General features: G+C 44.6%; 1 protein-coding gene across 4 annotated transcripts in view; it reads right to left on the bottom strand.

Annotated features, from left to right (window-relative positions):
- Positions 1 to 27,070, bottom strand: part of GRM1 (glutamate metabotropic receptor 1) — a 487,741-nt gene that overhangs the window by 437,432 nt on the left and 23,239 nt on the right. The gene's annotated exons all lie outside the window — the stretch shown is intronic.

The raw sequence follows: 27,070 nt of genomic DNA, 5'->3' as shown, positions 1-27,070 counted from the left end.
GAATCCCAAAGGCGCACTCAACCAGTCTCCGTGCCCTTGCAAGTCTCAAATTAAACACCCTCCGCCAGTGGTCAATGTTGCGCTTGGGGTAAGGCCTCATGACGTGCCTCGTCAGTTGGAAGGCATCATCTCCAACAAAAACAAAAGGCACTGCTTCCGCATTGGAGCCTGGGAGTTGTTGTGGTGGTGGGAGGTTCAACTGGTTGTCACGTAGCCGCCGACCCATTATGGACGAATTGAAGACCCTAGAGTCTCCAGTTCACCCATAGGCCCCAATGTCTACAATTATAAACCTGTAGTTACTGTCAGCAACTGCTAACAGAACTACAGAGAAAAACTGTTTGTAATTGTAGAATTGGGAACCAGAGTTCGGCGGATTACGCACCCTGATATGTTTCCCATCCACAGCTCCAATGCAGTTAGGGAAGTCACAAGTATTTTTGAAACCAGTGGCGATTTTGAGCCAATCCTCCAGTTTGGGCTCAGGCATCACAACTTCCTGAAGTTTCTGCCATATTTGGGAACAGGTTGTCCTAACAATGCCTGAAATTGTCGACCGCCCAATCAGAAACTCCAGGTGTAGACCCGCATAGGACAAGCCTGTGGACAGGAAGCTGCAATACAAGAAAAAGGTAAAAAAAACATTAACATGATGACTACGAAAACAGGAATAAGCACAAGTGTATATTTCATTTACTAGGACATTATTTACAATAGAAAAAGGTTAATTTTACTATCTTAAAATAATAGCATATTAACAACATTCTTTTATATGTGCTTGTGGCTTCATGTCCAAGTTAAGTTACTCAAACATAGTAGGACACCACACAGTTTTGAACAAACAAACAAAAAACAGTATGGGCGAATGTGGAATACATACCGTAAGGTTAGGAGCAGACGCTCCTTAGCAGAGATGGCTTTTCTCATCCAGGTGTCCTGATAGGTGAGGCCAGGACGTAAGATCTCCAACAACATGTCAAAAGTCCTGATGGACATGCGACTATACAGGTAAAACTTGTCAGGATGTGCCCTCAAAGCTGAATATAGTCTCTGGAAATGTCCTTTACTCTGGCGTTGGGTCAATAGAGGATGGACCCACAATCTTCGTCTCCTCCTTCGCGGATCAACATTGACCGGATATGGCTGGCCAAAGCGACGAGACAACACCCAGTGAAGCAACACCCGCTGAGTTGTGCTTAAATACACATGGTCAGACATGTTTGTAAGGTCCAAGCAACACAGCCAAAATATGCTAGAGAACATATAGGGCAGATGGGAGGGGTCCACCTGTTGTAGAGGGCTTAAATAGTGTGTTTAATAATGATTTAAATGCTTTGCAGGCCAGAAAACTGTTAAATGTCCATTTTGTGAGGGTGCGTGAAAAATACGCAATACGGATTACATACGGATTACACACGCACAAGCACATGCGCAAAATACGCGACCACACCTAAGAAACGCATTAACTACGGAAGTCAATTACGGAGACATTGTGGCGTATTGAACGCGTAGTACGGACGTATAATACGTTCCGTATTGTCTTACGCCAAGTGTGACGCCGGCCATACGGGTAGTCCTATCCACACCATCTGGGGGACAGAGAGGAAGAAATAACATCTAGAACATCCACAACAGTTGTGAGGACCTTAACGAGAAGCTCAGCAGGGAGGTACTACAACACCCAGGCGCTAGTAGGAAGGCTACTGATTTCCACCTGGAAAAGGGAACTCTGGATTTGCCTTCGGACTGGCCGGACTCTGCCTACCCTGTGGTCCCTACCCTGGACTGTGGATGCTGAAGCCTTCAGTAAAGGTAAAGAGACTGCAACCTTGTGTCCTCGTTATTCCCTGCGCCTCACACCATCCACTATCTACACTCTGGGAAGCCCTGGGGACATACTTCACCTGTGGGAAGGTATACCATCTAGCTGCCATAGCATCACCCCAGTGGATCCCTAAGCAGCGTCGGTCACCCTGATCGAATACCACAGGTGGCGTCACGAAAATTATTCTATAAACTATTGTCCTTTTATTGGACGCCCCTCAAAGGACCACGGACCGGGTCTAGCCACCATGACATCCCTGACGAGAACCGAGGGACCCGGTACTGAGTACCCCATTGCCCTGATGTGGGGGCGATTCAGGAGCTCTCTTGCCCAGCTGCTAGTGTGCTATCAGAGATTCTTCAGTGCTGCTGGTTCAATACTGACCGAAAAAAGGACATGTCTGGCTACCCGAAATGTTGATGATCTAACCTTCATTAAAATGAACCAATCATGGATTTCAAATTATTTTGCACCACCTTCCTCTACTGACACGTAGCTTGCCTGAAAAATGTCTTGCTTTTGGCCTTCTCTTACTGACTGCTCCAATTCCTCCATTTGCAACTGCTGAATGTCCACCATAGGCCATTTTTATACCTCCCTAAATGGGCTGACTCCCCCCACAGGGCCGTGCTCACCACCTGGCGCAAGCACCCGTGCGAGTGCCGTTTGCCTGGACAGGTGGGTGCGCCCACTCTTGGGCGGTGGCACTGGCACAGGGTCCCTCATAGTACAATGAAGTGTCTCTGATGGTGGTGGTGCACAACCAACATCAGACACACTGTGGTAATATGAGGGTCCCTGTGCCAGTACCGCCGCCCATGAGAGAGTGCTCCCCCCAGCTCAAACAGTGCTCTACCACTTGTAATACTTACCTCTCCCTGCTCCACCACTGTGTAGTCTGTGCTGTTAAATCCTTCAATGGCACTGCCAATACAAATGTGTTGAAATGATACGTGATAATTAAAATATATAGGGGCCCTGGCCTCCATTTAGACCAGTTAATATTTGTGCCAACTACCACTGTCTGCTACTCAGCAGAGGAGCCCACCCCAGTACCTAGCTATGCCGCCTGTTTAGTCCTGTTACCAATTTTGAACTGCATTTAGCCTAGTTTTTTATTTTAGGCCTACTAAGTCTGCCTGCGCCACTCTATACAGTTGTCCTCCTCCACTGAACAAACCAATGCCACCTGTGTACTCCTGTTACCAATTTTGAACTGCATTTAACCTAGTTTTTTATTTTAGGCCTACTAAGTTTGTCTGCGCCACTCAATACAGTTGTCCTCCTCCTCTGAACAAAGCAATGCTGCCTGTGTACTCCTGTTACCAATTTTGAACTGCATTTAGCCTAGTTTTTAATTTTAGGCCTACTAAGTCTGTCTGCGCCACTCATTACAGTTGTCCTCCTCCACTGAACAAACCTATGCCACCTGTGTACTCCTGTTACCAATTTTGAACTGCATTTAGCCTATTTACTTTTTTGGGCCTACTAACTGTGTCAGCCTCTCATTACAGTTGTCCTCCGCTGAACAAAGCAATGCCGCCTTTTTAGTCCTGTTACCAATTTTGAACTGCATTTAGCCTACTTACTTATTTGGGCTTAGTAACTGTGTCAGCCACTCCTTACAGTTGCCTCCGCTGAACAAAGCAATGCTGCCAGTTTAGTCCTGTTACCAATTTTGAACTGCATTTAGCCTACTTTCTTATTTGGGCCTACTAACTGTGTCTGCCACTTATTACAGTTGTCCTCCACTAAACAAAGCAATGCCGCCTGTTTAGTCCTGTTACCAATTTTGAACTGCATTTAGCCTACTTACTTATTTGGGCTTAGTAACTGTGTCAGCCACTCCTTACAGTTGTCCTCCACTAAACAAAGCAATGCCGCCTGTTTAGTCCTGTTACCAATTTTGAACTGGATTTAGCCTACTTTCTTATTTGGGCCTATATCTGTGTTTCCTCCTCATCCTGCCCATTGGCCAGCCACTGCTAGATGAGTCTGCTGGTACATTGACCCAGACCACTACATTCCCCTTGCACTCTACACAGCCAGAATCTGACCCTGCTGAAAGTCAGGTTCCCCTTTCCGCATACTATACCACCTTACAGGGGGACAAAGAGGAAGGTGCAGATGAAAGTGCAGGTTCCTTCATCAGGTGGTGGGGCATACTCGTTGGCACTGGCACAGGGCCCCTCATAGTATGCAAAAGTGTCTCTGGCAGTGGGAGGCACCACCCTCCGTCAAATCACCCCCCTTTCGCCTAATTCAAAATAAAACAATAAAAAAACAAATATACACATATTTGGTATGGTTGCATTCAGAATAGCTTGGTCAATCAATATAAAAAAAGAATTAACCCGATCACTAAACGGTGTAGTAAGAAAAAATTTAAAATGCCAGAATTACTTTTTTTGGTTGCCGCTACATTGAAATAAAATGAAATAACGGCTGATCAAAATGTTGAATCTACACTAAAATTGTATCAATAAAAATGTCAGCTCTGAGCACAAAAATAAGACCTCACCCAGCCCCAGATCATGAAAAATGGAGACACTACAGGTCTTAGAAAATAACGCCTTTAACCCCTTTCTGACATCGGACGTACTATCCCGTCGAGGTGGGGTGGGCCCGTATGACCACCGACAGGATAGTACGTCATACGCGATCGGCCGCGCTCACGGGGGGAGCGCGGCCGATCGCGGCCGGGTGTCAGCTGACTATCGCAGCTGACATCCGGCACTATGTGCCAGGAGCGGTCACGGACCGCCCCCGGCACATTAACCCCCGGCACACTGCGATCAAACATGATCGCAGTGTTCCAGAGGTATAGGGAAGCATCGCGCAGGGAGGGGGCTCCCTGTGGGCTTCCCTGAGACCCCGCAGCAACGCGATGTGATCGCGTTGCTGCGAGGGTCTCTTACCTCCTCCTCCCTGCAGCAGGCCCGGATCCAAAATGTCCGCTGCATCCGGGTCCGGCAGGGAGGTGGCTTCACTACGCCTGCTCAGAGCAGGCACCGGGAAGCCTCCCTGATGTGCACGTCAGATCGCTGATCTGACACAGTGCACAGCAAAGTGTCAGATCAGTGATCTTACACTATAACATGATGCCCCACCCTGCGGCAATGTTATAGTGTAAAAAAAAAAATATTCACATGTGTAAAAAAAAAATTTTTTTAAATTCCTAAAAAAAAAAAATAATAATATTGTTCCTATAAATACATTTCTTTATCTAAATAAAAAAAACAATAAAAGTACACATTTTTAGTATCGCCGCTTCCGTAACGACCCCACCTATAAAACTATATCACTAGGTAACCCCTTCAGTGAACACCGTAAAAAAAAAAAAGATGCAAAAAACAACGCTTTATTATCATACTGCCAAACAAAAAGTGAAATAACACGCGATCAAAAATACTGATATAAATAACCATGGTACCGCAAAAAACGAGCCACCATACAGCGTCATCAGAGAAAAAATAAAAAAGTTATAGTCCTCAGAATAAAGCGATGCAAAAATAATTATTTTTTCTATAAATGAGTTTTTATCGTATAAAAGCGCCAAAACATAAAAAAGTGATATAAATGAGGTATTGCTGTAATCGTACTGACTCGAAGAATAAAACTCCATTATCAATTTTACCAAATGTGGAACGGTATGAACGCCTCCTCCAAAAGAAATTCATGAATAGCTGGTTTTTGGTCATTCTGCCTCACAAAAATCGGAATACAAAGTGATCAAAAAATGTCACGTGCCCGAAAATGTAACCAATAAAAACGTCACCTCATCCTCCAAAAAACAAGACCTCACATGACTCTGTGGACCCAAATATGGAAAAATATGGAAAAATTATAGCTCTCAAAATGTGGTAACGCAAAAAAAATTTTTTGCAATAACAAGCGTCTTTCAGTGTGTGACAGCTGCCAATCATAAAAATCCTCTAAAAAACCCGCTATAAAAGTAAATCAAACCCCCCTTCATCACCCCCTTAGTTAGGGAAAAATTAAAAAATTAAAAATATGTATTTATTTCCATTTTCCCATTAGGGTTAGGTCTAGAGTTAGGGTTAGGGTTAGGGCTAGGGTTAGGGCTAGGGTTAGGGTTAAGGTTGGGGCTAGGGTTAAGGCTACAGTTAGGGTTGGGGCTAACGTTAGGGTTAGGGTTGGGGCTAAAGTTAGGGTTAGGGTTTAAATTTACGGTTGGGAATAGGGTTGGGATTAGGGATAGGGGTGTGTCACGATTAGAGGCGTGGTTAGGGTTACCATTGGGATTAGGGTTAGGGGTGTGTTTGGATTAGGGTTTCAGTTTCAAGTTCTCTCCAAACGCGACATGGCGTCCGATCTCAATTCCAGCCAATTCTGCGATGAAAAAGTAAAACAGTGCTCCTTCCCTTCCGAGCTCTCCCGTGTGCCCAAACAGGGGTTACCCCAACATATGGGGTATCAGCGTACTCGGGACAAATTGGACAACAACTTTTGGGGTCCAATTTCTCCTGTTACCCTTGGGAAAATACAAAACTGGGGGCTAAAAATATTTTTTGTGGGAAAAAAAGATTTTTTATTTTCACTGCTCTGCTTTATAAACTGTAGTGAAACACTTGGGGGTTCAAAGTTCTCACAACACATCTAGATAAGTTCCTTAGGGGGTCTAGTTTAAAATATGGGGTCACTTGTGTGGGGTTTCTGCAATGCTTGCGCCGAGACTGGTTGGCGCGGGAGCCTGGGGGTGTGGCCCCACTGGACCACAGACAGAACTTCCCTGGAAGGGGCGTAACTAAGTAGCTTCCTAGGTGTTTGCTGGAGCCTCTGATGGTGAGGTCAGACTTGTGCAATAGGAAGCTACCAGGTACCACTCCAGGGTGGAGTCGGACTGTGGATGCTGATCCCACCGGGGACAAGACACGGGCAGGCAGGCACGGCTGTGACACTAGCTGACAGACGGGTACAGTAGAGGCCCTGACGAGCGGACTGGCTTGACGGAGATACAGGCAGGCAGACAGGCATGGCTGGCACTCAGGCAGACAGGCAGGCACGGCTGGCACTGGCAGACAGGACTGATACTCTGGTAGGAATTGGTATTCAGATGGATGTATGGAAACAGGTAAGAACCTGTTCAGACTGGAGAACATAAAGAAACAGGTAGAGACCAGTATGGCAAGTAGCAGAATAAAGATAGCGCAAGAGTGGAAGCAAAGCAGAATCACAAGAGGCGGAGTAAGAGCAGGAGGTGGAGCTAAGAGTAGAGAAGGAGAAGGCAGAACTAAGAGCAGAGAAGGAGAAGGCAGAGCAAAGAGTAGAGAAGGAGAAGGCAGAGCAAAGAGTAGAGAAGGAGAAGGCAGAGCAAAGGACGGAGCTGCAGGAGGCGGAGCCAAGAGCGGAGATGCTGCAGGTGGAGCCAAGAACAGAGACACTGGAGGCGGAGCCAAGAGCGGAGACGCTGCAGGCAGAGCCAAGAGCAGAGACGCTGGAGGCGGAGCCAAGAGCAGAGACGCTGGAGGCGGAGTCAAGAGCGGAGATGCTGGAGGCGGAGCCAAGACTGGAGATGCTGGAGGCGGAGCCAAGAGCCAGAACCGCAGGAGGTAACGCCAAGAGCAAAAGAGTGCAGAACCACAGGTTGTGGCGAGGAAAGCCGAGAGGCACAGAACCACAGGTTGTGGCAGAACAGAGCAGAGAGATGCAGAGCCACAGAAAGTGGCAAGCAGAGCAGGAAGATAAGGCGGAGGTACACACAGCAGAGTGGGAAATGACAAAGGAGGAACAGGAACGGACTTAGACCAGAGTTCAGACAGGAACGGACACGGATACACAAACAGAACACAGATGAAGGCCTGCAGTATTGCAGCCCTCTGAGACAGGAAACAGACACGACCTGGCAGCTCAGTAGCAAAAGCTAACTGAGGGGAATAGTTTGCTCAGGCATCCTCCAATGGGTAAGGATGCCTTAAATATCAGAGACCTCAAGGCTATTGGCCAGGAACACCCAAGGGAAGTGCACACAGTCTCATTAAGGCTACGTTCACATTAGCGTCATGCGATGCAGCGTCGCCGACGCAACGTACGATGCATCGGAAACGCACGCAAAAATGCACCATTTTTGACGCATGCGTCGAACGGATACGTCGTAAAACGCTGCGTTTTTTGTGCATTTTTGTTGTGTTTTTCCAAAAAACGCAGCGTTTTCCAATGCATGCGTTGTCAAACAATGATGTCATTTTTCAACACAATTTAGTGTCTAGACACTAGATAATACCACCAATGAATAGAAGAGGGTGGGTCTAGTGTCTAGACACTAGATAATGCCACCAATGGATAGATGAGGGTGGGTATAATGGAATTGTGGTATATATACCCCGGCATAGATAAATTCCTACCATACAGCATCAAGATGGAGCATCCCATGGAGAGTATCTACCTCAATATGGAGCTGGATTTTGCCATTGCTATTGCTTACGCTATTGCCTGTCATGAACAGAGGAAAAGAGAAAAACTACGGAGAAGGAGTCATCGGCGTTTTTGGCTACACCCTATAGTGGAAGTCTGAGAGAGTCGTGGAGCCTACCATTGTTTGTTTGGCGAGTTAAATGACAACCAGGAGAAATACTTTGAGTACATCAGGATGTCTCAAAACAGCTTCCGATATCTGCTGCGTCTGGTGGAAGGAGCAATTTCCAGGCAGGACACGCAGCTCCGTAAATCAATTTCCCCCGAGGAACGTCTGCTGGTGACTCTACGGTACGTAATGCAATGTGAAGGATTTATATGTTCTTGCCATTTTTTAAAGTAACGTGTTTTGGTTTTGTGGGGTGGGGGATTGGAATTAAAAATGAAAATTTATTTCATAACAATGTAATTAATTAAATGTATTTATTTTTCTTCTTGTCAGTTTCCTGGCTACCAGAGAGACCTTGAGATCACTGCATTTCCAGTTTCGGATTGGAGTCTCCACACTTTCTGGTATTATTGCCGACACATGCCGCGCATTGTGGGACAACCTCCGGGAGGAATTTTTACCCATCCCTACAACTGAATTATGGCAGGCCAACGCCCAAAAGTTTGAACAACTGTGTTCTTTCCCTAACTGTATTGGATCAGTGGATGGGAAGCACATTAGGATTACAAAGCCTGCAAGAAGTGGATCTCTGTTTTTTAATTATAAAAAATACTTTTCCACCGTGCTCATGGCAATTGCAGGTGCGGACTGCAGGTTTCTCGCCGTGGACATTGGAGCGTTTGGCCATGCAAATGATTCACGGACATTTAAGGAGTCTGACATGGGCCGAAGATTATACGAGAACAATTTTAATTTCCCCCAGCCACGACCTCTTCCCAACACCGAAGGCCCGGCCATGCCATTTGTTGTGGTTGGGGATGAGGCTTTTCAAATGAGTGGCAACCTACTGAAATCGTACTCCAGTCGGGGGTTGGACCGCACAAAATGTATTTTTAATTATAGACTGTCCAGGGCCAGAAGAACTGTGGAGTGCGCCTTTGGAATCCTTGTCTCCAAATGGCGTATCTTAGGATCCGCTATAAATTTGAAAATTGAGACAGTGGATGAGGTGGTGAAGGCTTGAGGCTTGTGTGGTTCTCCACAATTATATTATTGATAAAGAGAGAGTCAACGTGGAACTCGATGAACCCATACCAAATCCACTGCCTGATTATCAAGATGATCCTCTGAGGACAACTTTGGACATTGCTCATATGAGGGACCAATTTGCTGCATACTTTGTTTCAGATGTTGGGCGTGTTTCATGGCAAGATCAAATGGTTTAATTCATCTTGGTATTATGATACAATAAAAACACTGTCATGTAAACACTGTTGAGTCCATGACATTTTACCAGCCTATGTAATGTTATTTAAATGTTGTTAATGTCCCCTGAATTTCTAATGCGTTGTGTTTTGAAATAAAGTTCTTGTGCCTTTCCGTTTTAACAAAACAAATCTCCCATATGTTTTTCCAAAGTAAACAAAATTTTAAATCCAATGTTCTAGAAACTAATGTGTGTCCCACAAAATTTATGTGAGCACCAGTACCCAAATTGATTGACTGTGACAAAACAAAAAAATTGTTCAGCCGTGTGTTGCATAGTTTTGAAATATAACATGATCGGCTCCCACCTTGTCAACCATTTTTAATCTTGCAGACTATTTGCATATGGAACCTGGCTTGACAAGGAGGGAGACGATCATGTTTGTAAAACTCTACAGAGTTAACACTATTGGACTCAGGATGCTAGAATACGTCCAGAGTCAAATAGTGGCGACACTGTGAACATTGCTACCACCTCACCTGACCAATATTCTTACGGTACTGTAATAAAACGATTAGGCAACGATCACGACCAGTGATCGTTGTTAGTCGTCGCATGGTTGCTGGAGAGCTGTCACCAAAAAAGAGCAAGTCCCCGTGTAATCTGGGTAAACATTGTGTTATGAAGCGCATGGCCGCACTCACAATGTTTTCCCTGTTTACCATTGTAAATGTAAAAAAAAAAAAAAAAACCTTACATTCCGGTGTGACACGTCTATCGCCGTCAGCTTTCCGTACTGTGCCAGCCCTAAAGCACAGCACAGCGTTTATTATTAAGTCAACGGTGTGCTCTGCTTTACGGCCGGGAATGACAGTGTCAGTCACTGCAGGAAGATGACGGCGAGGGACGTGGTTGACACCGTAATAAGTATGTATTTTTTGGGGGTATTTTTCACTGTTTTGATTGTTTAAAACACTGCGCTAGTAACCCAATATTCCCTTGTTTACAGCAAAGACATCGCTGGATCGGTGTCAAACACGCCGATCCAACAATGACAGCGTGTGATCAGTTACCCAAAAAAGTTCCTGATCATTCGCTGAGACCTACAATCTCCCAGCAGGGGCCTGATCGTTGGACGATTTCAGAAAAGATAACGTTGCTAAGTGACAAAAACCAACTATATCTTTAATGAAATCGTTGTGTGATGGTACCTTTTAAAATTGATATATTGAGCAATGCTCTTTGTGTTTGTAACATCTCATAGTACAATGAGAGACAGCCCTAAAAAAAATGTTTAAAAATATTGATAAAATAGTGTCAGACATTGCACATCAGGTGTTACAAACACAAGATTTGTTTATACGGCGCACGGTGTGATTTGGTGCAAACTTTATTTTAGACAAAGAAAAACTCAGTATTTTTGAACAAATTAACAAATTTATTTGGGACACAAAAATAAAAAATGGGTAAATGTTATGGGGTATCAATGTCTGCGATTAAGGGGGATTTATATCCTCCACTTTGGGTGTGTGTTGAGGAGAGCGAGGAGGAGGACGAGGGGGAGGAACCAGCATACTCTAATACACTAGACGGGATGCCGACATCAATCCAGCCAGTAGACGGTGGCGATACTGCCAACGCAGGAGGTGAGGGAGGAGGAGGGACGACCAGTGTCCTAGGCTGGCTACTCCTGCTCCGGGTAGACCCAGGCTGAGTACTGGGTGTGCTCCGTGTAGACCCAGGCTGGGTACTGGGTGTGCTCCGGGTAGACCCAGGCTGGGTACTGGGTGTGCTCCGGGTAGACCCAGGCTGGGTACTTTGTGTGCTTGTTTTTGGAGCAGCCATAGCCGAGGTTGTAGTGCTGGTCTTCTTTTTTTTCCTCCTCTCTCCCTCTGGGTGTGGGTCGGCTTCCCGTCTTTGTGACCTTGAAGGCCTGGCAGGAGCAGAAGTTTGGGGCTCTGTTCTGTGGTGGCGGTGGCGGCGGCGGTGGCCCTCGGCACGTGGAGCTCTGTGTTGGTGCTGTGCAGCAGGAGTCGGAGCCATGGTAGCCAGCGATGGTACTGCGGGCATTGTAGTCGCTGACTGCATGACCCGAGCCTGCTGCAGAGCAGTGACGTATGGGTTGTTGCAGGCCTGCATCACCGAAATCTGGAGTTCCGGCGTAAGATGTTCCTCCATGCCCTTCTCAATGGCACTAAAAAAATGTTTGGCTGGCCTCGAGAGCTCCGATTCCATTGTTTCAAGACGCCGGTCGATATTGGCCAGAGATGTGTCCATTCTATCGCCCAGCGCCTTGAAACAATTCTGGAAGACCGTGCTCAAATGTAAAAATTCGGGCAGGACCGCCCTGTCCGAGGCCCGTGGACGCTGTCGGGAAGACCCGAAGGAAGGAGCGACAGAGGCCTCGGCCAGGGGAACATCTGATGGACCGGCTGCCGGTTCGCCAGATTGTGGTGGTGCAGACCTGCTCTCGCTGTGGGATGGCTGTGACGGGTCAGATGGCGATTCACGAAGGACCGCTCCAGAGGGTCGGACAGGCTCGCGGGTGCTGCTGTGTGTTCTGTGAAAACATAAGGAAACCATTAGTATACAAAATATAACATTTCACATTCGTCACCACCTGTGTAAAACTAAACATTGCATCACACACTATTACTGTTAAGGGTTTGTTCAGTCAGTCGTAACGGTTTGCTGATTGAACCGGCCAGCTGCCTGACATGGCTGATGCGACCAATCAGCGCGGGTGACAGGCCTGATTAAAATGCCCGCTCCTTACTCCCCGCAGTGAAGGCCCGTCGCCCGCATACTCCCCTGTCATTAATTAACTTTACCGGCGGTATCCATTGCCGCCGTTAATGTTAACCAATTTTTTATATTGACACTGCATATGCCGCATCAATATTAAAAATAGAATACATTTATTTATTTCAAAATAGTCACCCATGTTTGCCGTTTGTAACGCCCGACAATTACGCTTATCGTCGGAACTGCCATGACGTCACGGTCATGTGACCGAGACGTCATCACAGGTCCTGCGAGCTGAGCAACCATGGGAACATAACCTGCCTTGGAGTAGAAGGTATGCCGTGTCTATTATATTTTTCCTTTTTGTAAAAAAATCTGGGATACACCTGGATGGGCAATATACTACTCCACTATGAAATATTGCCCGGGCATGGCCAATCGACTATCTTTCTGTGTTCTGTATACTTCGTACTTCAGGAAAAAAAAGAGGAAGTCCAGCTCACCATAGTAGTAATCCCAGAAGGCTCGGAGCACGGAGACGCTGTGTCAAGCGTGAGAAAACCAGAAATGAAGAAAAAATTCCAGCTCTACGAGGCGTGAAAAGTAAAAACTAAATACTTTATTCACTTCACTCAGAAGCAGAGGATGAAACATCAGCACAATACAATAAAAACACTATCTACGCGTTTCAGGTGACAGGGCACCCTTAATCATGATGTCTGATTAAAAGTGTGCCCTGTCACCTGAAACGCGTAGATAGTGTTTTTATTGTATTGTGCTGATGTTTCATCCTCTGCTTCTGATTGAAGTGAATAAAGTATTTAGTTTTAACTTTTCACGCCTCGGTGAGCTTGAATTTTTTTCTTCATTTCTATACTTCGTACTTGCCAAAATAAATGGCTGGGCAATAAACTACGTGGATGGAATATAGTACGTGAATATGCATGTTTTCAAAACTAGGTGTGTGAATAGGTACTATACTTACTCTCGGCTTTCAAGGACCGGTTGCAGGTACTGCAAAATACGATTATATTTATAGATTGAGGTCCTTGAAGCTGCAGCACCACTACGAATCTGTCCCTCCTTTTTCAGGCCCCTCTTGAAACGGTCCTTCATGGAGCGCCATCTGGTCTTCAATTGTTTAACTGTGTATAAAGTAAAAAAAAAAATTAGTTTGAGAGAAAATATTGAAATTGATAATGCAACTGTGTGCAATCCCAATAGAAGACATCACAGACAGTTTTGTATCCTGGCATGATGGGTCAGAGCAGCATTTCGGAAATACTTACGAAATTTATCTTTGCCCGCGGGGGAAGAGCTGTCGAAGCCATCCCACAGCGATTTTGCCACCTCAATCCACAAACGGCGCAACACGCCCTGGTCCGCGTGCCGGGGGTCACGGCTGTCCCACAACGGGCTTCGTTCCTGTATGGATGCCACCATGAGGTCTATGTCCAGTGGGTCATCATGGGCCCGTTGTGAAACCTAGAATAATTGGAAAATATTAATGTTTGCAAGATAAAAATTGTTCTCCCTACCTCCTCCACCACCACCTACCACCTCCACCACCACCCCTCCCACCACCTCCCATACCCCCCCCCAAAAAAAAATGAAAGAAAAAAAAGGAATAGGTTTGACATAAAAACTTACTCGCCGTCCTGCCACCACAGCTTGGTCCCGTGGTCTCTGCTCCTGAGGGCTGTGTTCCTCCTGGCTCTCCTCCTCACTTGAAGAAGCCTGTAAAATACAGTCATGGCCAAAAGTATTCACACCCCTGCAATTCTGTCAGATAATAGTCATTTTCTTCCTGAAAATGATTGCAAACACAAATTATTTGGTATTATTATCTTCATTTAATTTGTCTTAAATGAAAAAACACAAAAGAGAATGAAGCAAAAAGCAAAACATTGATCATTTCACACAAAACTCTAAAAATGGGCCAGACAAAAGTATTGGCACCCTCAGCCTAATACTTGGTTGCACAACCTTTAGCCAAAATAACTGCAACCAACCACTTCTGGTAACCATCAATGAGTTTCTTACAATGCTCTGCTGGAATTTTAGACCATTCTTCTTTGGCAAACTGCTCCAGGTCCCTGATATTTGGAGTGTGCCTTCTCCAAACTGCCATTTGTAGATCTCTCCACAGGTGTTCTATGGGATTCAGGTCTGGACTCATTGCTGGCCACCTTAGAAGTCTCCAGTGCTTTCTCTCAAACCATTTTCTAGTGCTTTTTGAAGTGTGTTTTGGGTCATTGTCCTGCTGGAAGACCCATGACCTCTGAGGGAGACCCAGCTTTCTCACACTGGGCCCTACATTATGCTGCAAAATTTGTTGGTAGTCTTCAGACGTCATAATGCCATGCACACGGTCAAGCAGTCCAGTGCCAGACGAAGCAAAGCAACCCCAAAACATCAGGGAACCTCCGCCATGTTTGACTGTAGGGACCGTGTTCTTTTCTTTGAATGCCTCTTTTTTCTCCTGTAAACTCTATGTTGATTCCTTTGCCCAAAAAGCTCTACTTTTGTCTCATCTGACCAGAGAGCATTCTTCCAAAACGTTTTAGGCCTTTTCAGGTAAGTTTTGGCAAACTCTAGCCTGGCTTTTTTATGTCTCGGGGTCAGAAGTGGGGTCTTCCTGAGTCTCCTACCTTACAGTCCCTTTTCATTCAGATGCCGACGGATAATACGGGTTGACACTGTTGTACCCTTGGACTGCAGGGCAGCTTGAACTTCTTTGGATGTTAGTCAGGGTTCTTTATCCAACATCCGCACAATCTTGCGTTGAAATCTCTTGTCAATTTTTCTTTTCCGTCCACATCTAGGGAGGTTAGCCACAGTGCCATGGGCTTTTTACTTCTTGATGACACTGCGCACGGTAGACACAGGAACATTCAGGCCTTTGGAGATGGACTTGTAGCCTTGAGATTGCTCATGCTTCCTCACAATTTGGTTTCTCAAGTCCTCAGGCAGTTCTTTGGTCTTCTTTCTTTTCTCCATGCTCAATGTGGTACACACAAGGACACAGGACAGAGGTTGAGTCAACTTTAATCCGTGTCAACTGGCTGCAAGTGTGATTTAGTTATTGTCAACACCTGTTAGGTGCCACAGGTAAGTTACAGGTGCTGTTAATTACACAAATTAGAGAAGCATCACATGACTTTTCGAACAGTGTGAATACTTTTGTCCACTCCCTTTTTTATATTTGGTGTGGAATTATATCCAATTTGGCTCTAGGACAATTCTTTTTGTGTTTTTTCACTTAAGACAAATTAAATGAAGATAATAATACCAAATAGTTTGTGTTTGCAATCATTTTCAGGAAGAAACTGAGTATTATCTGACAGAATTGCAGGGGTGTGAATACTTTTGGCCATGACTGTAGTTTAAAAAAAGTTAAGTGACCCATCTACAAATGACACCGAATAGTAAGCAACAGTAGATCATGTACTCACCGGACTCCTCAGCGGTGGGGTGGGGCTTGACTCGCTGGCCATTACTAATGCAATTCTGAAATAAAAAACAAAATAAAATTTATCCTATGCACAATACAGCGGAACATAGTAAAATATATAAAAAAAAAATACATTTACATTTCAACCACAAAGAACATTGCACTAATGCCAACTGAACTAACGTGGAGCAAACAACACTGCCACATTGAAACAAAAAACAATGGCAGAGACAACACAATGCCAGAGTAAACAAAAGCCTAAAGATAACAAAACAAATACACAACAGACCCTATGTCGTAATCCAAAAAGACAGTTTTGTTTAAAAAAATGTTTACTACATTGATTGCAAAAAGTCAAAAGAAAAGCAAAACCATACCGCCATACGTGACAATTAAAAAAAAAATTAACCAAAAAAAATAGCACTAAATATAAAGACCTTAAATACCAAACTGATTAAAAAAGCAAACATTTATATTTAAAAAAGCAAAAAAAAATTTGGAACAACAGTATGCACGGAGCAACCCAAAAAACACAACAGATTTTTTAAAGAAAAAAATTAACAACCCCCAAAAATTAAGGACAGAAACGGCAATCCTGGATACACCACCATAATTTACAATAAAACCGACAGGGCCGGAGACAATAAAAGGCCATACAACGCCATACATCACAACCAGAAACATACAACAATGTCTTTACACAACCACAGTGCAGAACATAATACACAACTTGCAATAAAAATTATTACATTTAATAAAAGGGCGCAGAATCATTCTATACTACCATACTTTACAATAAAACCGACAGGGCAGGAGACAATTAAACGCCATCATATAACGCAAGAAAAATACATCACAACTGAATACAAAAAACACCCCCAAACCAATAAATGGAAAAGAAAAATCTATCCTGGAAAGAACAATAATCAAGGCCGGAGACAATGAAACGCCATCCTTTACAACGCCATACATCACAACCAGACTAAAAATACAACAATGTCTTTAAACAACCACAGTGCAGAATATAAATACACAACTTGCAAAAACAATTTAAAAATAAAACATGTAGAAAATGCACAGAATCATTCTATACTTACATCTCTGGACAGCAGATGAAGATGTCTGGTCTGGTGTGTTGCCTATAGATGCTGCAGCAGAAGTGACAAACAATCCAAACATTTTCTTTATATATGGGGGATGTTTTTATCACTGTCTTCACTGTCTAGACACTGTCTAGACACTTTTTTGTTTAATTTTATTTAACAACGCATGCGTCGCACAACGCACGCACGACGCACGCACTTGCGTCTCGTGCGTTGTCAATTGGTTTCAATGGGAGATTGTAACGCAATGACGACGCACGAGCGACGCATGCGTTTTATAGACGCTACAACAATGCAACATGTAGCGTCTCCGACGCCACCCAGGTGCGGTGAAACGACGCATGCGTCGTGCGTTTTAACAAAAACGCATGACAACGCAACGCATGCGTCCCCAATGATAAAGATAGGTGCGCATGACGCATGCGTCGTTGTGCGTCGACGACGCTGCGTCGCATGACGCTAATGTGAACGTAGCCTAAGAATCCGGAGTGGCTGGTGCCGCCCCCCTATGCACACAGCCAGGAAGTGTACACAGAGCAAGCCGCCATGAAGCACATGGCATGGAGCCGGCAGCAGACAGATCTCACAGCATGGCACTGGGTGAGTGAGTTGATGTAACAGGCAGGTGGGGAATGAAGGCCATGCAGTGATGCCGGCAGGGTTGTTACAGTATCCTTTACGTCCCCTCTTCTTCAAACCTGCCAAAATGATCCATAGAAGAAGAAAGAAACCACTCACAATCCAAGTCAAAACATCTTCAAAGTAGGATAAGGCAAATGGGTCACCAGGAATCTCAGAAGACAAAGTCTCTTTGTGCCCAACAGGGTTACCTTGATCAGAAATCTCAGATAGCAAAGTCTCTTTGTACCCAATGGGGTTAGCTTCCTCAATGGACTGGACCACCTCCTCAGGGTAGACAAGAAGCAGGGACTTAGATGCTACTAACTCGATATCTTCACCAGCCGGCGACATGGAAGCTGAAAGAACACTCACAGGATACATCTTCTTCCCGATATCCAGAGACAAACTTTTCGGTAGCAGAGATGTCTTGATATCTTCACCAGCCGGCCATATGGAAGCCGAAGGAACACTCACAGGATACATCATCTGCCCGATATCCGGAGACAAACTTTCAGGTAGCAGAAGTGTTCTAGAGTACTGAACATAGGAAAAATCATTGGAACAGAGAGTGGAGAACAACAACTCCACCGGATCAGAAAAAAATTGAGAGGAAAAAACTTCTATTTTGGATTCTTCACCAACCGGCCATATAGACGATGAAGGCACCCACATAGGAACCATTTTCTGCCTATTATCCAGAAAAAAACGTCCAAGAGGCGGAGATATTTCCATGAACAGGTTACAGGCATAGTCATTAGAGTTATGAGGAGAGATTGTCACTGCTTTCCCATCTTTGGTAACATCAGCACTCCTTGACTCGACGAATAACAGATTACTGGTATAGTCACAGGAGAAGTGTGGAGAAATAGTCACCGCTTCCCCACCTTGGGTGACGTCAACACACCTTGACTCGACGACTAGCAGACCAGCTGAAGAAGAAGACAAAACAGTTGACTGTTCTTGACGCATGGGAACCAGACACCTCTCATGACTGGGTAAATTCAAACGAAGCATTTTGCAGGAACTCTTGACCAGGGCGGGTAGTAGAGTCCTAGGCTCAGAATGACCCATGGGCATAATGGACAGCATATGGAAGACAAACTTTTTCGAGTATAAGACTCCAACCTGGAGCTGTAGTTGTCCTTGAAGGACTAGACTGCTCTTGAGTAGGGCTTGACCAACTTCAGACAACGCCCACACCGGGTTCTGGAGCTGTATGATGGAGACCACACTCCGACTCCAAATGGCAGGCAAGTTTACCACGCCAAAGCTCCCAGAAAACAGAGACACAGTCTTTGATTTTGATGAAGAGGGAGTACTCTCACCTAGGGCAGCCTCTCCTGCTGACCCAGGGTTTTGGAGTTTAACATCCACAGAGCAGAGACCATCTGGATGTTCCTTGCAACCACAGCGATACCGCGTCCCCTTCTTGCGGTTGGATTCGGGCTGCTGCTTTGCCAGCCCACTTTTACTAACCTTCTTGGGATTTGCTTGGGTAGCTGCAGGGACAGGTAAAGGAACAGGCGGGTTTTGGACGGGCTTGGTCTGACGAGACGGTTTCTTTGGGGGATTCGCTTGTCTAGACCGCCTCTGGGATCTGGTGAGGGAAGACTTTGCAGGAGGAGCAGGTTTAGTCACCATGAAGGCTTTAATGAAGGCTTCTAAGAAGGCATCAGAGAGGATAGGATCCCTTGCTTCCCAGAGAGGGTTCATCCAATTCAATGTATCTCCTGCTAGGTAGGTAAAGATAAATCCTACCTTGGACCAATCAGAAGAAAATTCGGATGCATTTGCTTCGATATACAACATACAATGCTTCAGGAATGCAATGCACTCCTCTGGATCCCCATAGCATCTTGGTGGAGGATTCGTAAGGCATTCATGATAGGCAATGTAATCATACAACTCCCTTGAGATTAAGAGTGGACCACCTGGAGGAGGGGTAGGCAGATCTTTCAACCGAGCATAAAAATCTTCCGAGGGCCAACAGTAGCTAGAAGAGAGTTAATTTTGCTCCGAGAGCAGCGGCTCATGGGACTCAGCGGGGACCATGGCAAGAGCAATCTGTAACGCTCGTGCCGAGACTGGTTAGCGCAGGCGCCTGGGGGTGTGGCCCCACTGGACCACAGACCAAACTTCCCTGGAAGGGGCGTAACTAAGTAGCTTCCTAGGTGTTCGCTGGAGCCTCTGATGGTGTCAGACTTGTGCAATAGGAAGCTACCAGGTACCACTCCAGGGTGGAGTCGGACTGTGGATGCTGATCCCACTGGGGACAAGACATGGGCAGGCAGGCACGTCTGTGACACTGGCTGACAGACGGGTATGGCAGAGGCCCTGACGGGCGGACTGGCTTGATGGAGATACAGGCAGGCAGACGGGCGCGGCTGGCACTCAGACAGACAGGCGGGCACGGCTGGCACTGGCAGACAGGACTGATACTCTGGTAGGAACTGATATTCAGATGGATGTATGGAAACAGGTAAGAACCTGTTCAGACTGGAGAACATAAAGAAACAGGTAGAGACCAGTACAGCAAGTAGCAGAATAAAGATAGAGCAAGAGTGGTAGCAAAGCAGAATCACAAGAGGCGGAGTAAGAGCAGGAGGTGGAGCTAAGAGTAGAGAAGGAGAAGGCAGAGCTAAGAGCAGAGAAGGAGAAGGCAGAGCAAAGGACGGAGCCGCAGGAGGCGGAGCCAAGAGCGGAGATGCTGCTGGCGGAGCCAAGAACAGAGACACTGGAGGCGGAGCCAAGAGCGGAGACGCTGCAGGCGGACCAAGAGCCAGAACTGCAGGAGGTAGCGCCAAGAGGAAAAGAGTGCAGAACCACAGGTTGTGGCGAGGAAAGCCGAGAGGCACAGAACCACAGGTTGTGGCAGAACAGAGCAGAGAGATGCAGAGCCACAGAAAGTGGCAAGCAGAGCAGGAAGATAAGGCGGAGGTACACACAGCAGAGTGGGAAATGACAAATGACAAAGGAGGAACAGGAACGGACTTAGACCAGAGTTCAGACAGGAACGGACACGGATACGCAAACAGAACACAGATGAAGGCCTGCAGTATTGCAGCCCTCTGAGACAGGAAACAGACACGACCTGGCAGCTCAGTAGCAAGTGCTAAGTGAGGGGAATAGTTTGCTCAGGCATCCTCCAATGGGTGAGGATGCCTTAAATATCAGAGACCTCAAGGCTATTGGCCAGGAATACCCAAGGGAGGTGCACACAGTCTCTATAAGAATCCGGAGTGGCTGGCGCCGCCCCCCTATGCACACAGCCAGGAAGTGTACACAGAGCTAGCCGCCATGAAGCACATGGCACGGAGCCGGCAGCAGACAGATCTCACAGAATGGCACTGGGTGAGTGAGTTGATGTAACAGGCAGGTGGGGAATGGAAGGCCATGCACTGATGCCGGCAGGGTTGTTACAGTTTCTACTATTTAGGTACATTAGGGGCTCTACAAATGCAATGTGACGCCTGCAGACCAGTCCATCTAAGTCTGCATTCCAAATGATGCTCCTTCCCTTCCGAGCTCTGCCATGCGCTCAAACGGTGGTCCCCCCCCCCACATGTCAGATATCAGCGTAGTCAGGACAAATTGGTCAACAACTTTTGGGTCCAATTTCTCCTGTTACCCTTGGGAAAATACAAAACTGGGGCTGAAAATAATTTTTGTGGGAAAAAAAAGAATTTTTATTTGCACGGCTCTGCGTTATAAACTGTAGTGAAACACTTGGGGGTTCAAAGCTCTCACAACACATCTAGATGACTTCCTTAGGGGGTACTTTCCAAAATGGAGTCACTTGTGGGGGGTTTCAATGTTTAGGCACATCAGTGGCTCTCTAAAAGCAACATGGCGTCCCATCTCAATTCCAGTCAATTTTGCATTGAAAAGTCAAATGGCGCTCCTTCCCTTCCGAGCTCTACCATGCGCCCAAACAATGGTTTACCCCTACATATGGGGAATCAGCGTACTCAGGACAAATTGGACAACAACTTTTGGGGTCCAATTTTTTCTCTTACCCTTGGGAAAATAATAAATTGGGGGCAAAAAGATCATTTTTGTGAAAAAATATGATTTTTTATTTTTACGGCTCTGCATTATAAACTTCTGTGAATCACTTAATGGGTCAAAGTGCTCACCACACATCTAGATAAGTTCCTTAGGGGGTCTACTTTCCAAAATGGTGTCACTTGTGGGGAGTTTCAATGTTTAGGCACATCAAGGGCTCTCCAAACGCAACATGGCGTCCCATCTCAATTCCAGTCAATTTTGCATTGAAAAGTCAAATGGCGCTCCTCCGCTTCCGAGCTCTGCCATGCGCCCAAACAGTGGTTTACCCCCACATATAGGGTATTGGCGTACTCAGGACAAATTGTACAACTGTTGGGGTCTGTTTTCTCCTGTTACCTTTGGTAAAAGAAAACAAATTGGAGCTGAGGTAAATTTTTTGTAAAAAAAAGTTAAATGTTCATTTTAATTTAAACATTCCAAAAATTCCTGTGAAACACATGAAGGGTTAATAAACTTCTTGAATGTGGTTTTGAGCACCTTGAGGGGTGCAGTTTTTAGAATGGTGTCACACTTGGTTATTTTCTATCATATAGACCCCTCAAAATGACTTCAAATGAGATGTGGTCCCTAAAAAAAATGGTGTTGTAAAAATGAGAAATTGCTGGTCAACTTTAAACCCTTACAACTCCCTAAGGCTTGGTTCACATTGCGCTATGGCTCTATGTTTAATGGACTACGTTACACCGCGGCATAACGCGGTGTAACTTAGTCCGTTAACGCCGCCATAGACTGCAATGTCGGACGCATCTCTAGCGCACGCCCACACTGGGCGTGCGCTAGCGACGTGCCGTCATTTGAGTGACGGACCCGAGACGCGGGCTGCAGCGTTTCCGGGTCCGTCACTGCTAGTGCAGATGGAGCTAGCAGAAGCTCAATCTGTGCTAGCGCTGTGCAAGCGCCGGCACTTGCGTTAGTGCACTCCGTTTAATGGATATGTTGAACGGACTGCACTAACGTATTGTGAACCTAGCCTTACAAAAAAAAAATTTGGGTTCCAAAATTGTGCTGATGTAAAGTAGACATGTGGGAAATGTTACTTATTAAGCATTTTGTGTGACATATCTCTGTGATTTAATTGCATAAAAATTCAAAGTTGGAAAATTGCAAAATTTTCACCAAATTTCCGTTTTTTTCACAAATAAACGCAGGTAATATCAAAGAAATTTTACCACTATCATGAAGTACAATATGTCACGAGAAAACTGTCAGAATCACTGGGATCAGTTGAAGAGTTCCAGAGTTATAACCTCATAAAGGGACAGTGGTCAGAAATGTAAAAATTGGCTTGGTCATTAACATGCAAACCACCCTTGGGGGTAAAAGGGTTAAAAAAACAATTTGAATCTTCTTTTCCCCACTTAAATAAAAATGAACCTACACATGTTTGGTGTCTGTGAAGTCGTAATGACCTGGAGATTCATAATGGCAGGTCTGTTTTAGCATTCAGTGAACATGGTAAAAAGACAAAAACTGTGGAATTGCACTTTTTTGCAATTTCACCGCACTTGAATTTTTTTCCCTGTTTTCCAGTACACAATATTTTAAAACCAATGGTGTCATTCAAAAGTACAACTTGTCCCACAAAAAAAAAGTCCTCTCATGGCCGTATTGACAGACAAATAAAAAATGGCTCTGGGAAGAGGAGGAGCAGAAACAAAAATGCGAAAACAGAAAATGGCCCGGAGTTTAAGGGGTTAAGAGGTCATATACATCCTAGGGGTTGACAGATTCCCTCTAAAAATATTTTTAATGGTATGCATTAAAATATATATATATATATATATATATATATATATATATATATATATATATATATATATATATATATATATATATATAAAATAAACACCCAAAACAGTGGGAAAACCCCAAAATGATACTAAAATCATAGGATTATCAAGTAGTAATAGGAAGGGGGATCATCCCACTTTGTCCACTGCTCTTTTTTCCTACCTGCCTGCTGAGGTTGGCACCCTTTTGAAAAGCAAATGGTGCCCCCCGCTACTTGTTGACTTGCCCTAATAGTTCCTATAAGACCCTAAGCAGGTGAAAGATGAAATTAAGAAAGAAATGAATTTCATTATATAGATAATTCATGGTTCTTAGTTCATATGTATAAATGATTAGCCCCTCAATAAAGTGTCTCATGCATAACAAGGATACGGTTTGCAGGTAGGTGAAAAACTGCGCCCCCAAAAAGTCTGAGGAGCAAATTCCTTAGTTGATATAGAAAGACATAAATCCATGCAAAACATTCATTCCTGCAGTGAGTGTGTCAAAGGTTGTCATAAATTTATATTCACAGATCCTTCTGTCTCTCTGACACTTGAAGTTACCTTTTAATACAAGTATTAACCCCTTAGTGGCAGAGCCAATTTGGTACTTAATGACCAAGTCAATTTTTACAATTCTGTCCACTGTTTTTTTATGACGTTATAGCTCTAGAATGCTTCAACGTATCCCACTGATTCTGAGTCTTTTTTCGTTACATATTGTACTTCATGTTAGTGGTAAAATTTCTTCGATATAACTTGCGTTTATTTATGAAAAAAACATAAATTTGGCAAAATGTTGAAAATTTCGCGATTTTCAAACTTTAATTTTTGTACCATTAAATCAGAGAGATATGTCACACAAAGTACTTAATAAATAACATTTCCCACATGTCAACTTTACATCAGCACAATTTTGGAAACATATTTTTTTGTTAGGACATTATAAGGGTTAAAAGTTGACCAGCGATTTCTCATTTTTCCAACAAAATTTACAAAACCATTTTTTTAGGGACCACCTCACATTTGACGAGAGTTTGGGGGGTCAATATAACAGAAAATACCCAAAAGTGACACCATTCTAAAAACAGCATCCCTCAAGGTGCACAAACCACATTTAAGAAGTTTATTAACCCTTCGGGTGCTTCACGAGAACTAAAGCAATGTGGAAGGAAAAAATGAACATTTTACTCTTTTCACAAAAAATGTATTTGGAACCAAATTTTTTTTTTTTCACAAGGGTATCAGAAGAAAATTTGTTGTGCAATTTCTCATGATTATGCCAATACCCAGTATGTGGGGGAAAGCCACTGTTTGTGCTCATGGCAGGGCTCAGAAGGGAGGGAGCACCGTTTGACTTTTTGAACGCAAAATTGGCTGGAATCAATGGTGGCTTATTGTCGCGTTTGTAGACCTCCTGATGTGCCTAAACAGTGGAACCCCCAATTCTAACTCCAACCCTAACCCCAACGCATCCTTAACCCTTATCCCAACTCTAACCATAACACTAACCACAAACCTAACCCTATCACACCCCTAACCCTAATCCCAACCCTAACCATAACACTAACCACAAACCTAACCCTATCACACCCCTAGCCCTAATCCCAACCCTAACCATAACACTAACCACAAACCTAACCCTGTCACACCCCTAACCCTAATCCCAACCATAACCACAACCCTAACCCAACCCTAACTTTAGTCTAAGCTTAACTTTAGCCCAACCCTACCCCTAGGCCATCCCTAACTTTAGCCCAACCCTAACCCTAGCCCCAATCCTGACACTAGCCCAACCCTAACCCTATCTTTAGCCCAACCCTAACTTTAGCCCAACTTTAACCCTAATGGAAAAATGGAAATACATTTATTTTATTAGTTTTACCTAACTAAGGAGGTGATAAAGGAGGGTTGGGTTTACTATTTTTTTATTTTGATCACTATGAAAGGGTCTATCACAGTGATCAAAATGAACCAAAAGGAAACATTTCCTATTGTTGCTGGGTACGGGCCGGCAGATCTCACACTTGGAAAATTAGATTTAATGTTGATAAATGTAGAGTAATGTACCTAGGATGGAGTAATCCTTTTGCTGCATATACAATAAATGGGAGTATACTTGGGACTACAGAACAGGAGAAGGACTTGAGTATTCGCTGAGCATTAGTACTCAATGTCAAGCAGCAGCTGCAAAAGCAAACAAGCTGTTTGAGTCACTAGGATGTTAGAGTCAGTTCAAAGGTGGGCAACTAGATTATTACAAGGGATGGAAGGTCTCTCATTTGATGAAAGGTTTGAAAAGTTGGGCTTGTTTTGCTTAAAAAAAAGACTTCTCAGAGATCTCATTTACATGTATAAATGTATGTGTGGTCAATACACAATATAGGCAGGTAACTTAATCTTTCCAAAGACCATACTAAGGACCAGGGGGCACTTACTACGGGTGGAAGAAATGTGATTCCTGCAGCTAAATAGGAGAGGGCTCTTTACAGTTAGAGCAGTCAGACTGTGGAATGCCCGACCACAAGACGCAGTAATGGCAGACACTATGACAGCTTTCAAATTAGTGCTGGATGATTTCTTCAGCAAAAATGACATTGTGTGATATAGATAATTTAGTGACAAAGAATGTATAATTGGTGAAGAAAGGTTTTACTTGATAGAACTAGACTTTTTTCAAGCAGTCTAACTATGTGTAACCATGCTCCTCATGAAGAGGATATATCCCTTCTTACCCAGTTTAATAAAGTTGAAGATGAGTAGACAGTGTCAGATTCTGTAGACACCAAATAAAACACAAGAAGAACAAGAGTAAGGCTGGGTTCACATTATGTTTAAGCAGTCCGTTAGACGGACTACATTACACCGTGGCATAACGAGTTGTAATGCAGTCCATTAACGCTGCCATTAAGCACTATTTCGGGCGCATCGCTAGCACACGCCCTAAATGGGCGTGCGCTAGTGATGTGCCATCACTGAGTGACGGACCCTCGGATGCGGGCTACAGCGTTTCCATGTCCATCACCGCTAGCGCAGTTAGAGCATCTGCTAGCTCTATCTGCGCTAGCGCGATGGCATGTCGGCACTTGCGTTAATGCAGCCCGGTTAACGCATGTTTTGAACGGGCTGCTTTACCGTAATGTGAACCTAGCTTTAAGGGTATGTGCACACGTAGAAAGCTCCTCTGCGGATTTTTCCGCAGCGGATTTGATAAATCCGCAGTGCAAAACCGCTGCGTTTTTTCCTGAGGATTTATCGCGTTTTCTATTGCGGATTCCGCTGCAGTTTTACATCTGCAGCTTTCTATTGGAGCAGGTGTAAAAACGCTGCGGATTCCGCACAAAGAATTGACATGCTGCGGAAAATAAAACGCTGCACTGCAGCGCGTTTTTTTCCGCAGCATGTGCACTGCGGATTTCGTTTCCCATAGGTTTACATTGTACTGTAAACTCATGGGAAAGTGCTGCGGATCCGCAGCTGCGGAAACGCTGCGGATCCGCAGCAAAATCCGCAACGTGTGCACATACCCTTACTGTTCAACCAGAATAGAATCTTCCAGCAGTGATAGATGATTCACTATAGGGATGGCAGAGAAGAGAGGGGTCCAAATTTTGAGATACACTCTTGGGTCTATATTGTACTCAATCTGTACTGAATCCTTAGGATGATAGTAATCATTATTTAACTTTAAAAATAAATCTAACACTAAAATATTTTTCCTATTCTAAATA

The sequence above is a fragment of the Ranitomeya imitator genome, chromosome 5 (genome assembly GCF_032444005.1).
Source record: "Ranitomeya imitator isolate aRanImi1 chromosome 5, aRanImi1.pri, whole genome shotgun sequence".
Taxonomy (NCBI): domain Eukaryota; kingdom Metazoa; phylum Chordata; class Amphibia; order Anura; family Dendrobatidae; genus Ranitomeya; species Ranitomeya imitator.
The sequence above is the reverse complement of the archived record's forward strand: the minus strand, read 5'-3'. Positions and strand labels throughout refer to the sequence as shown.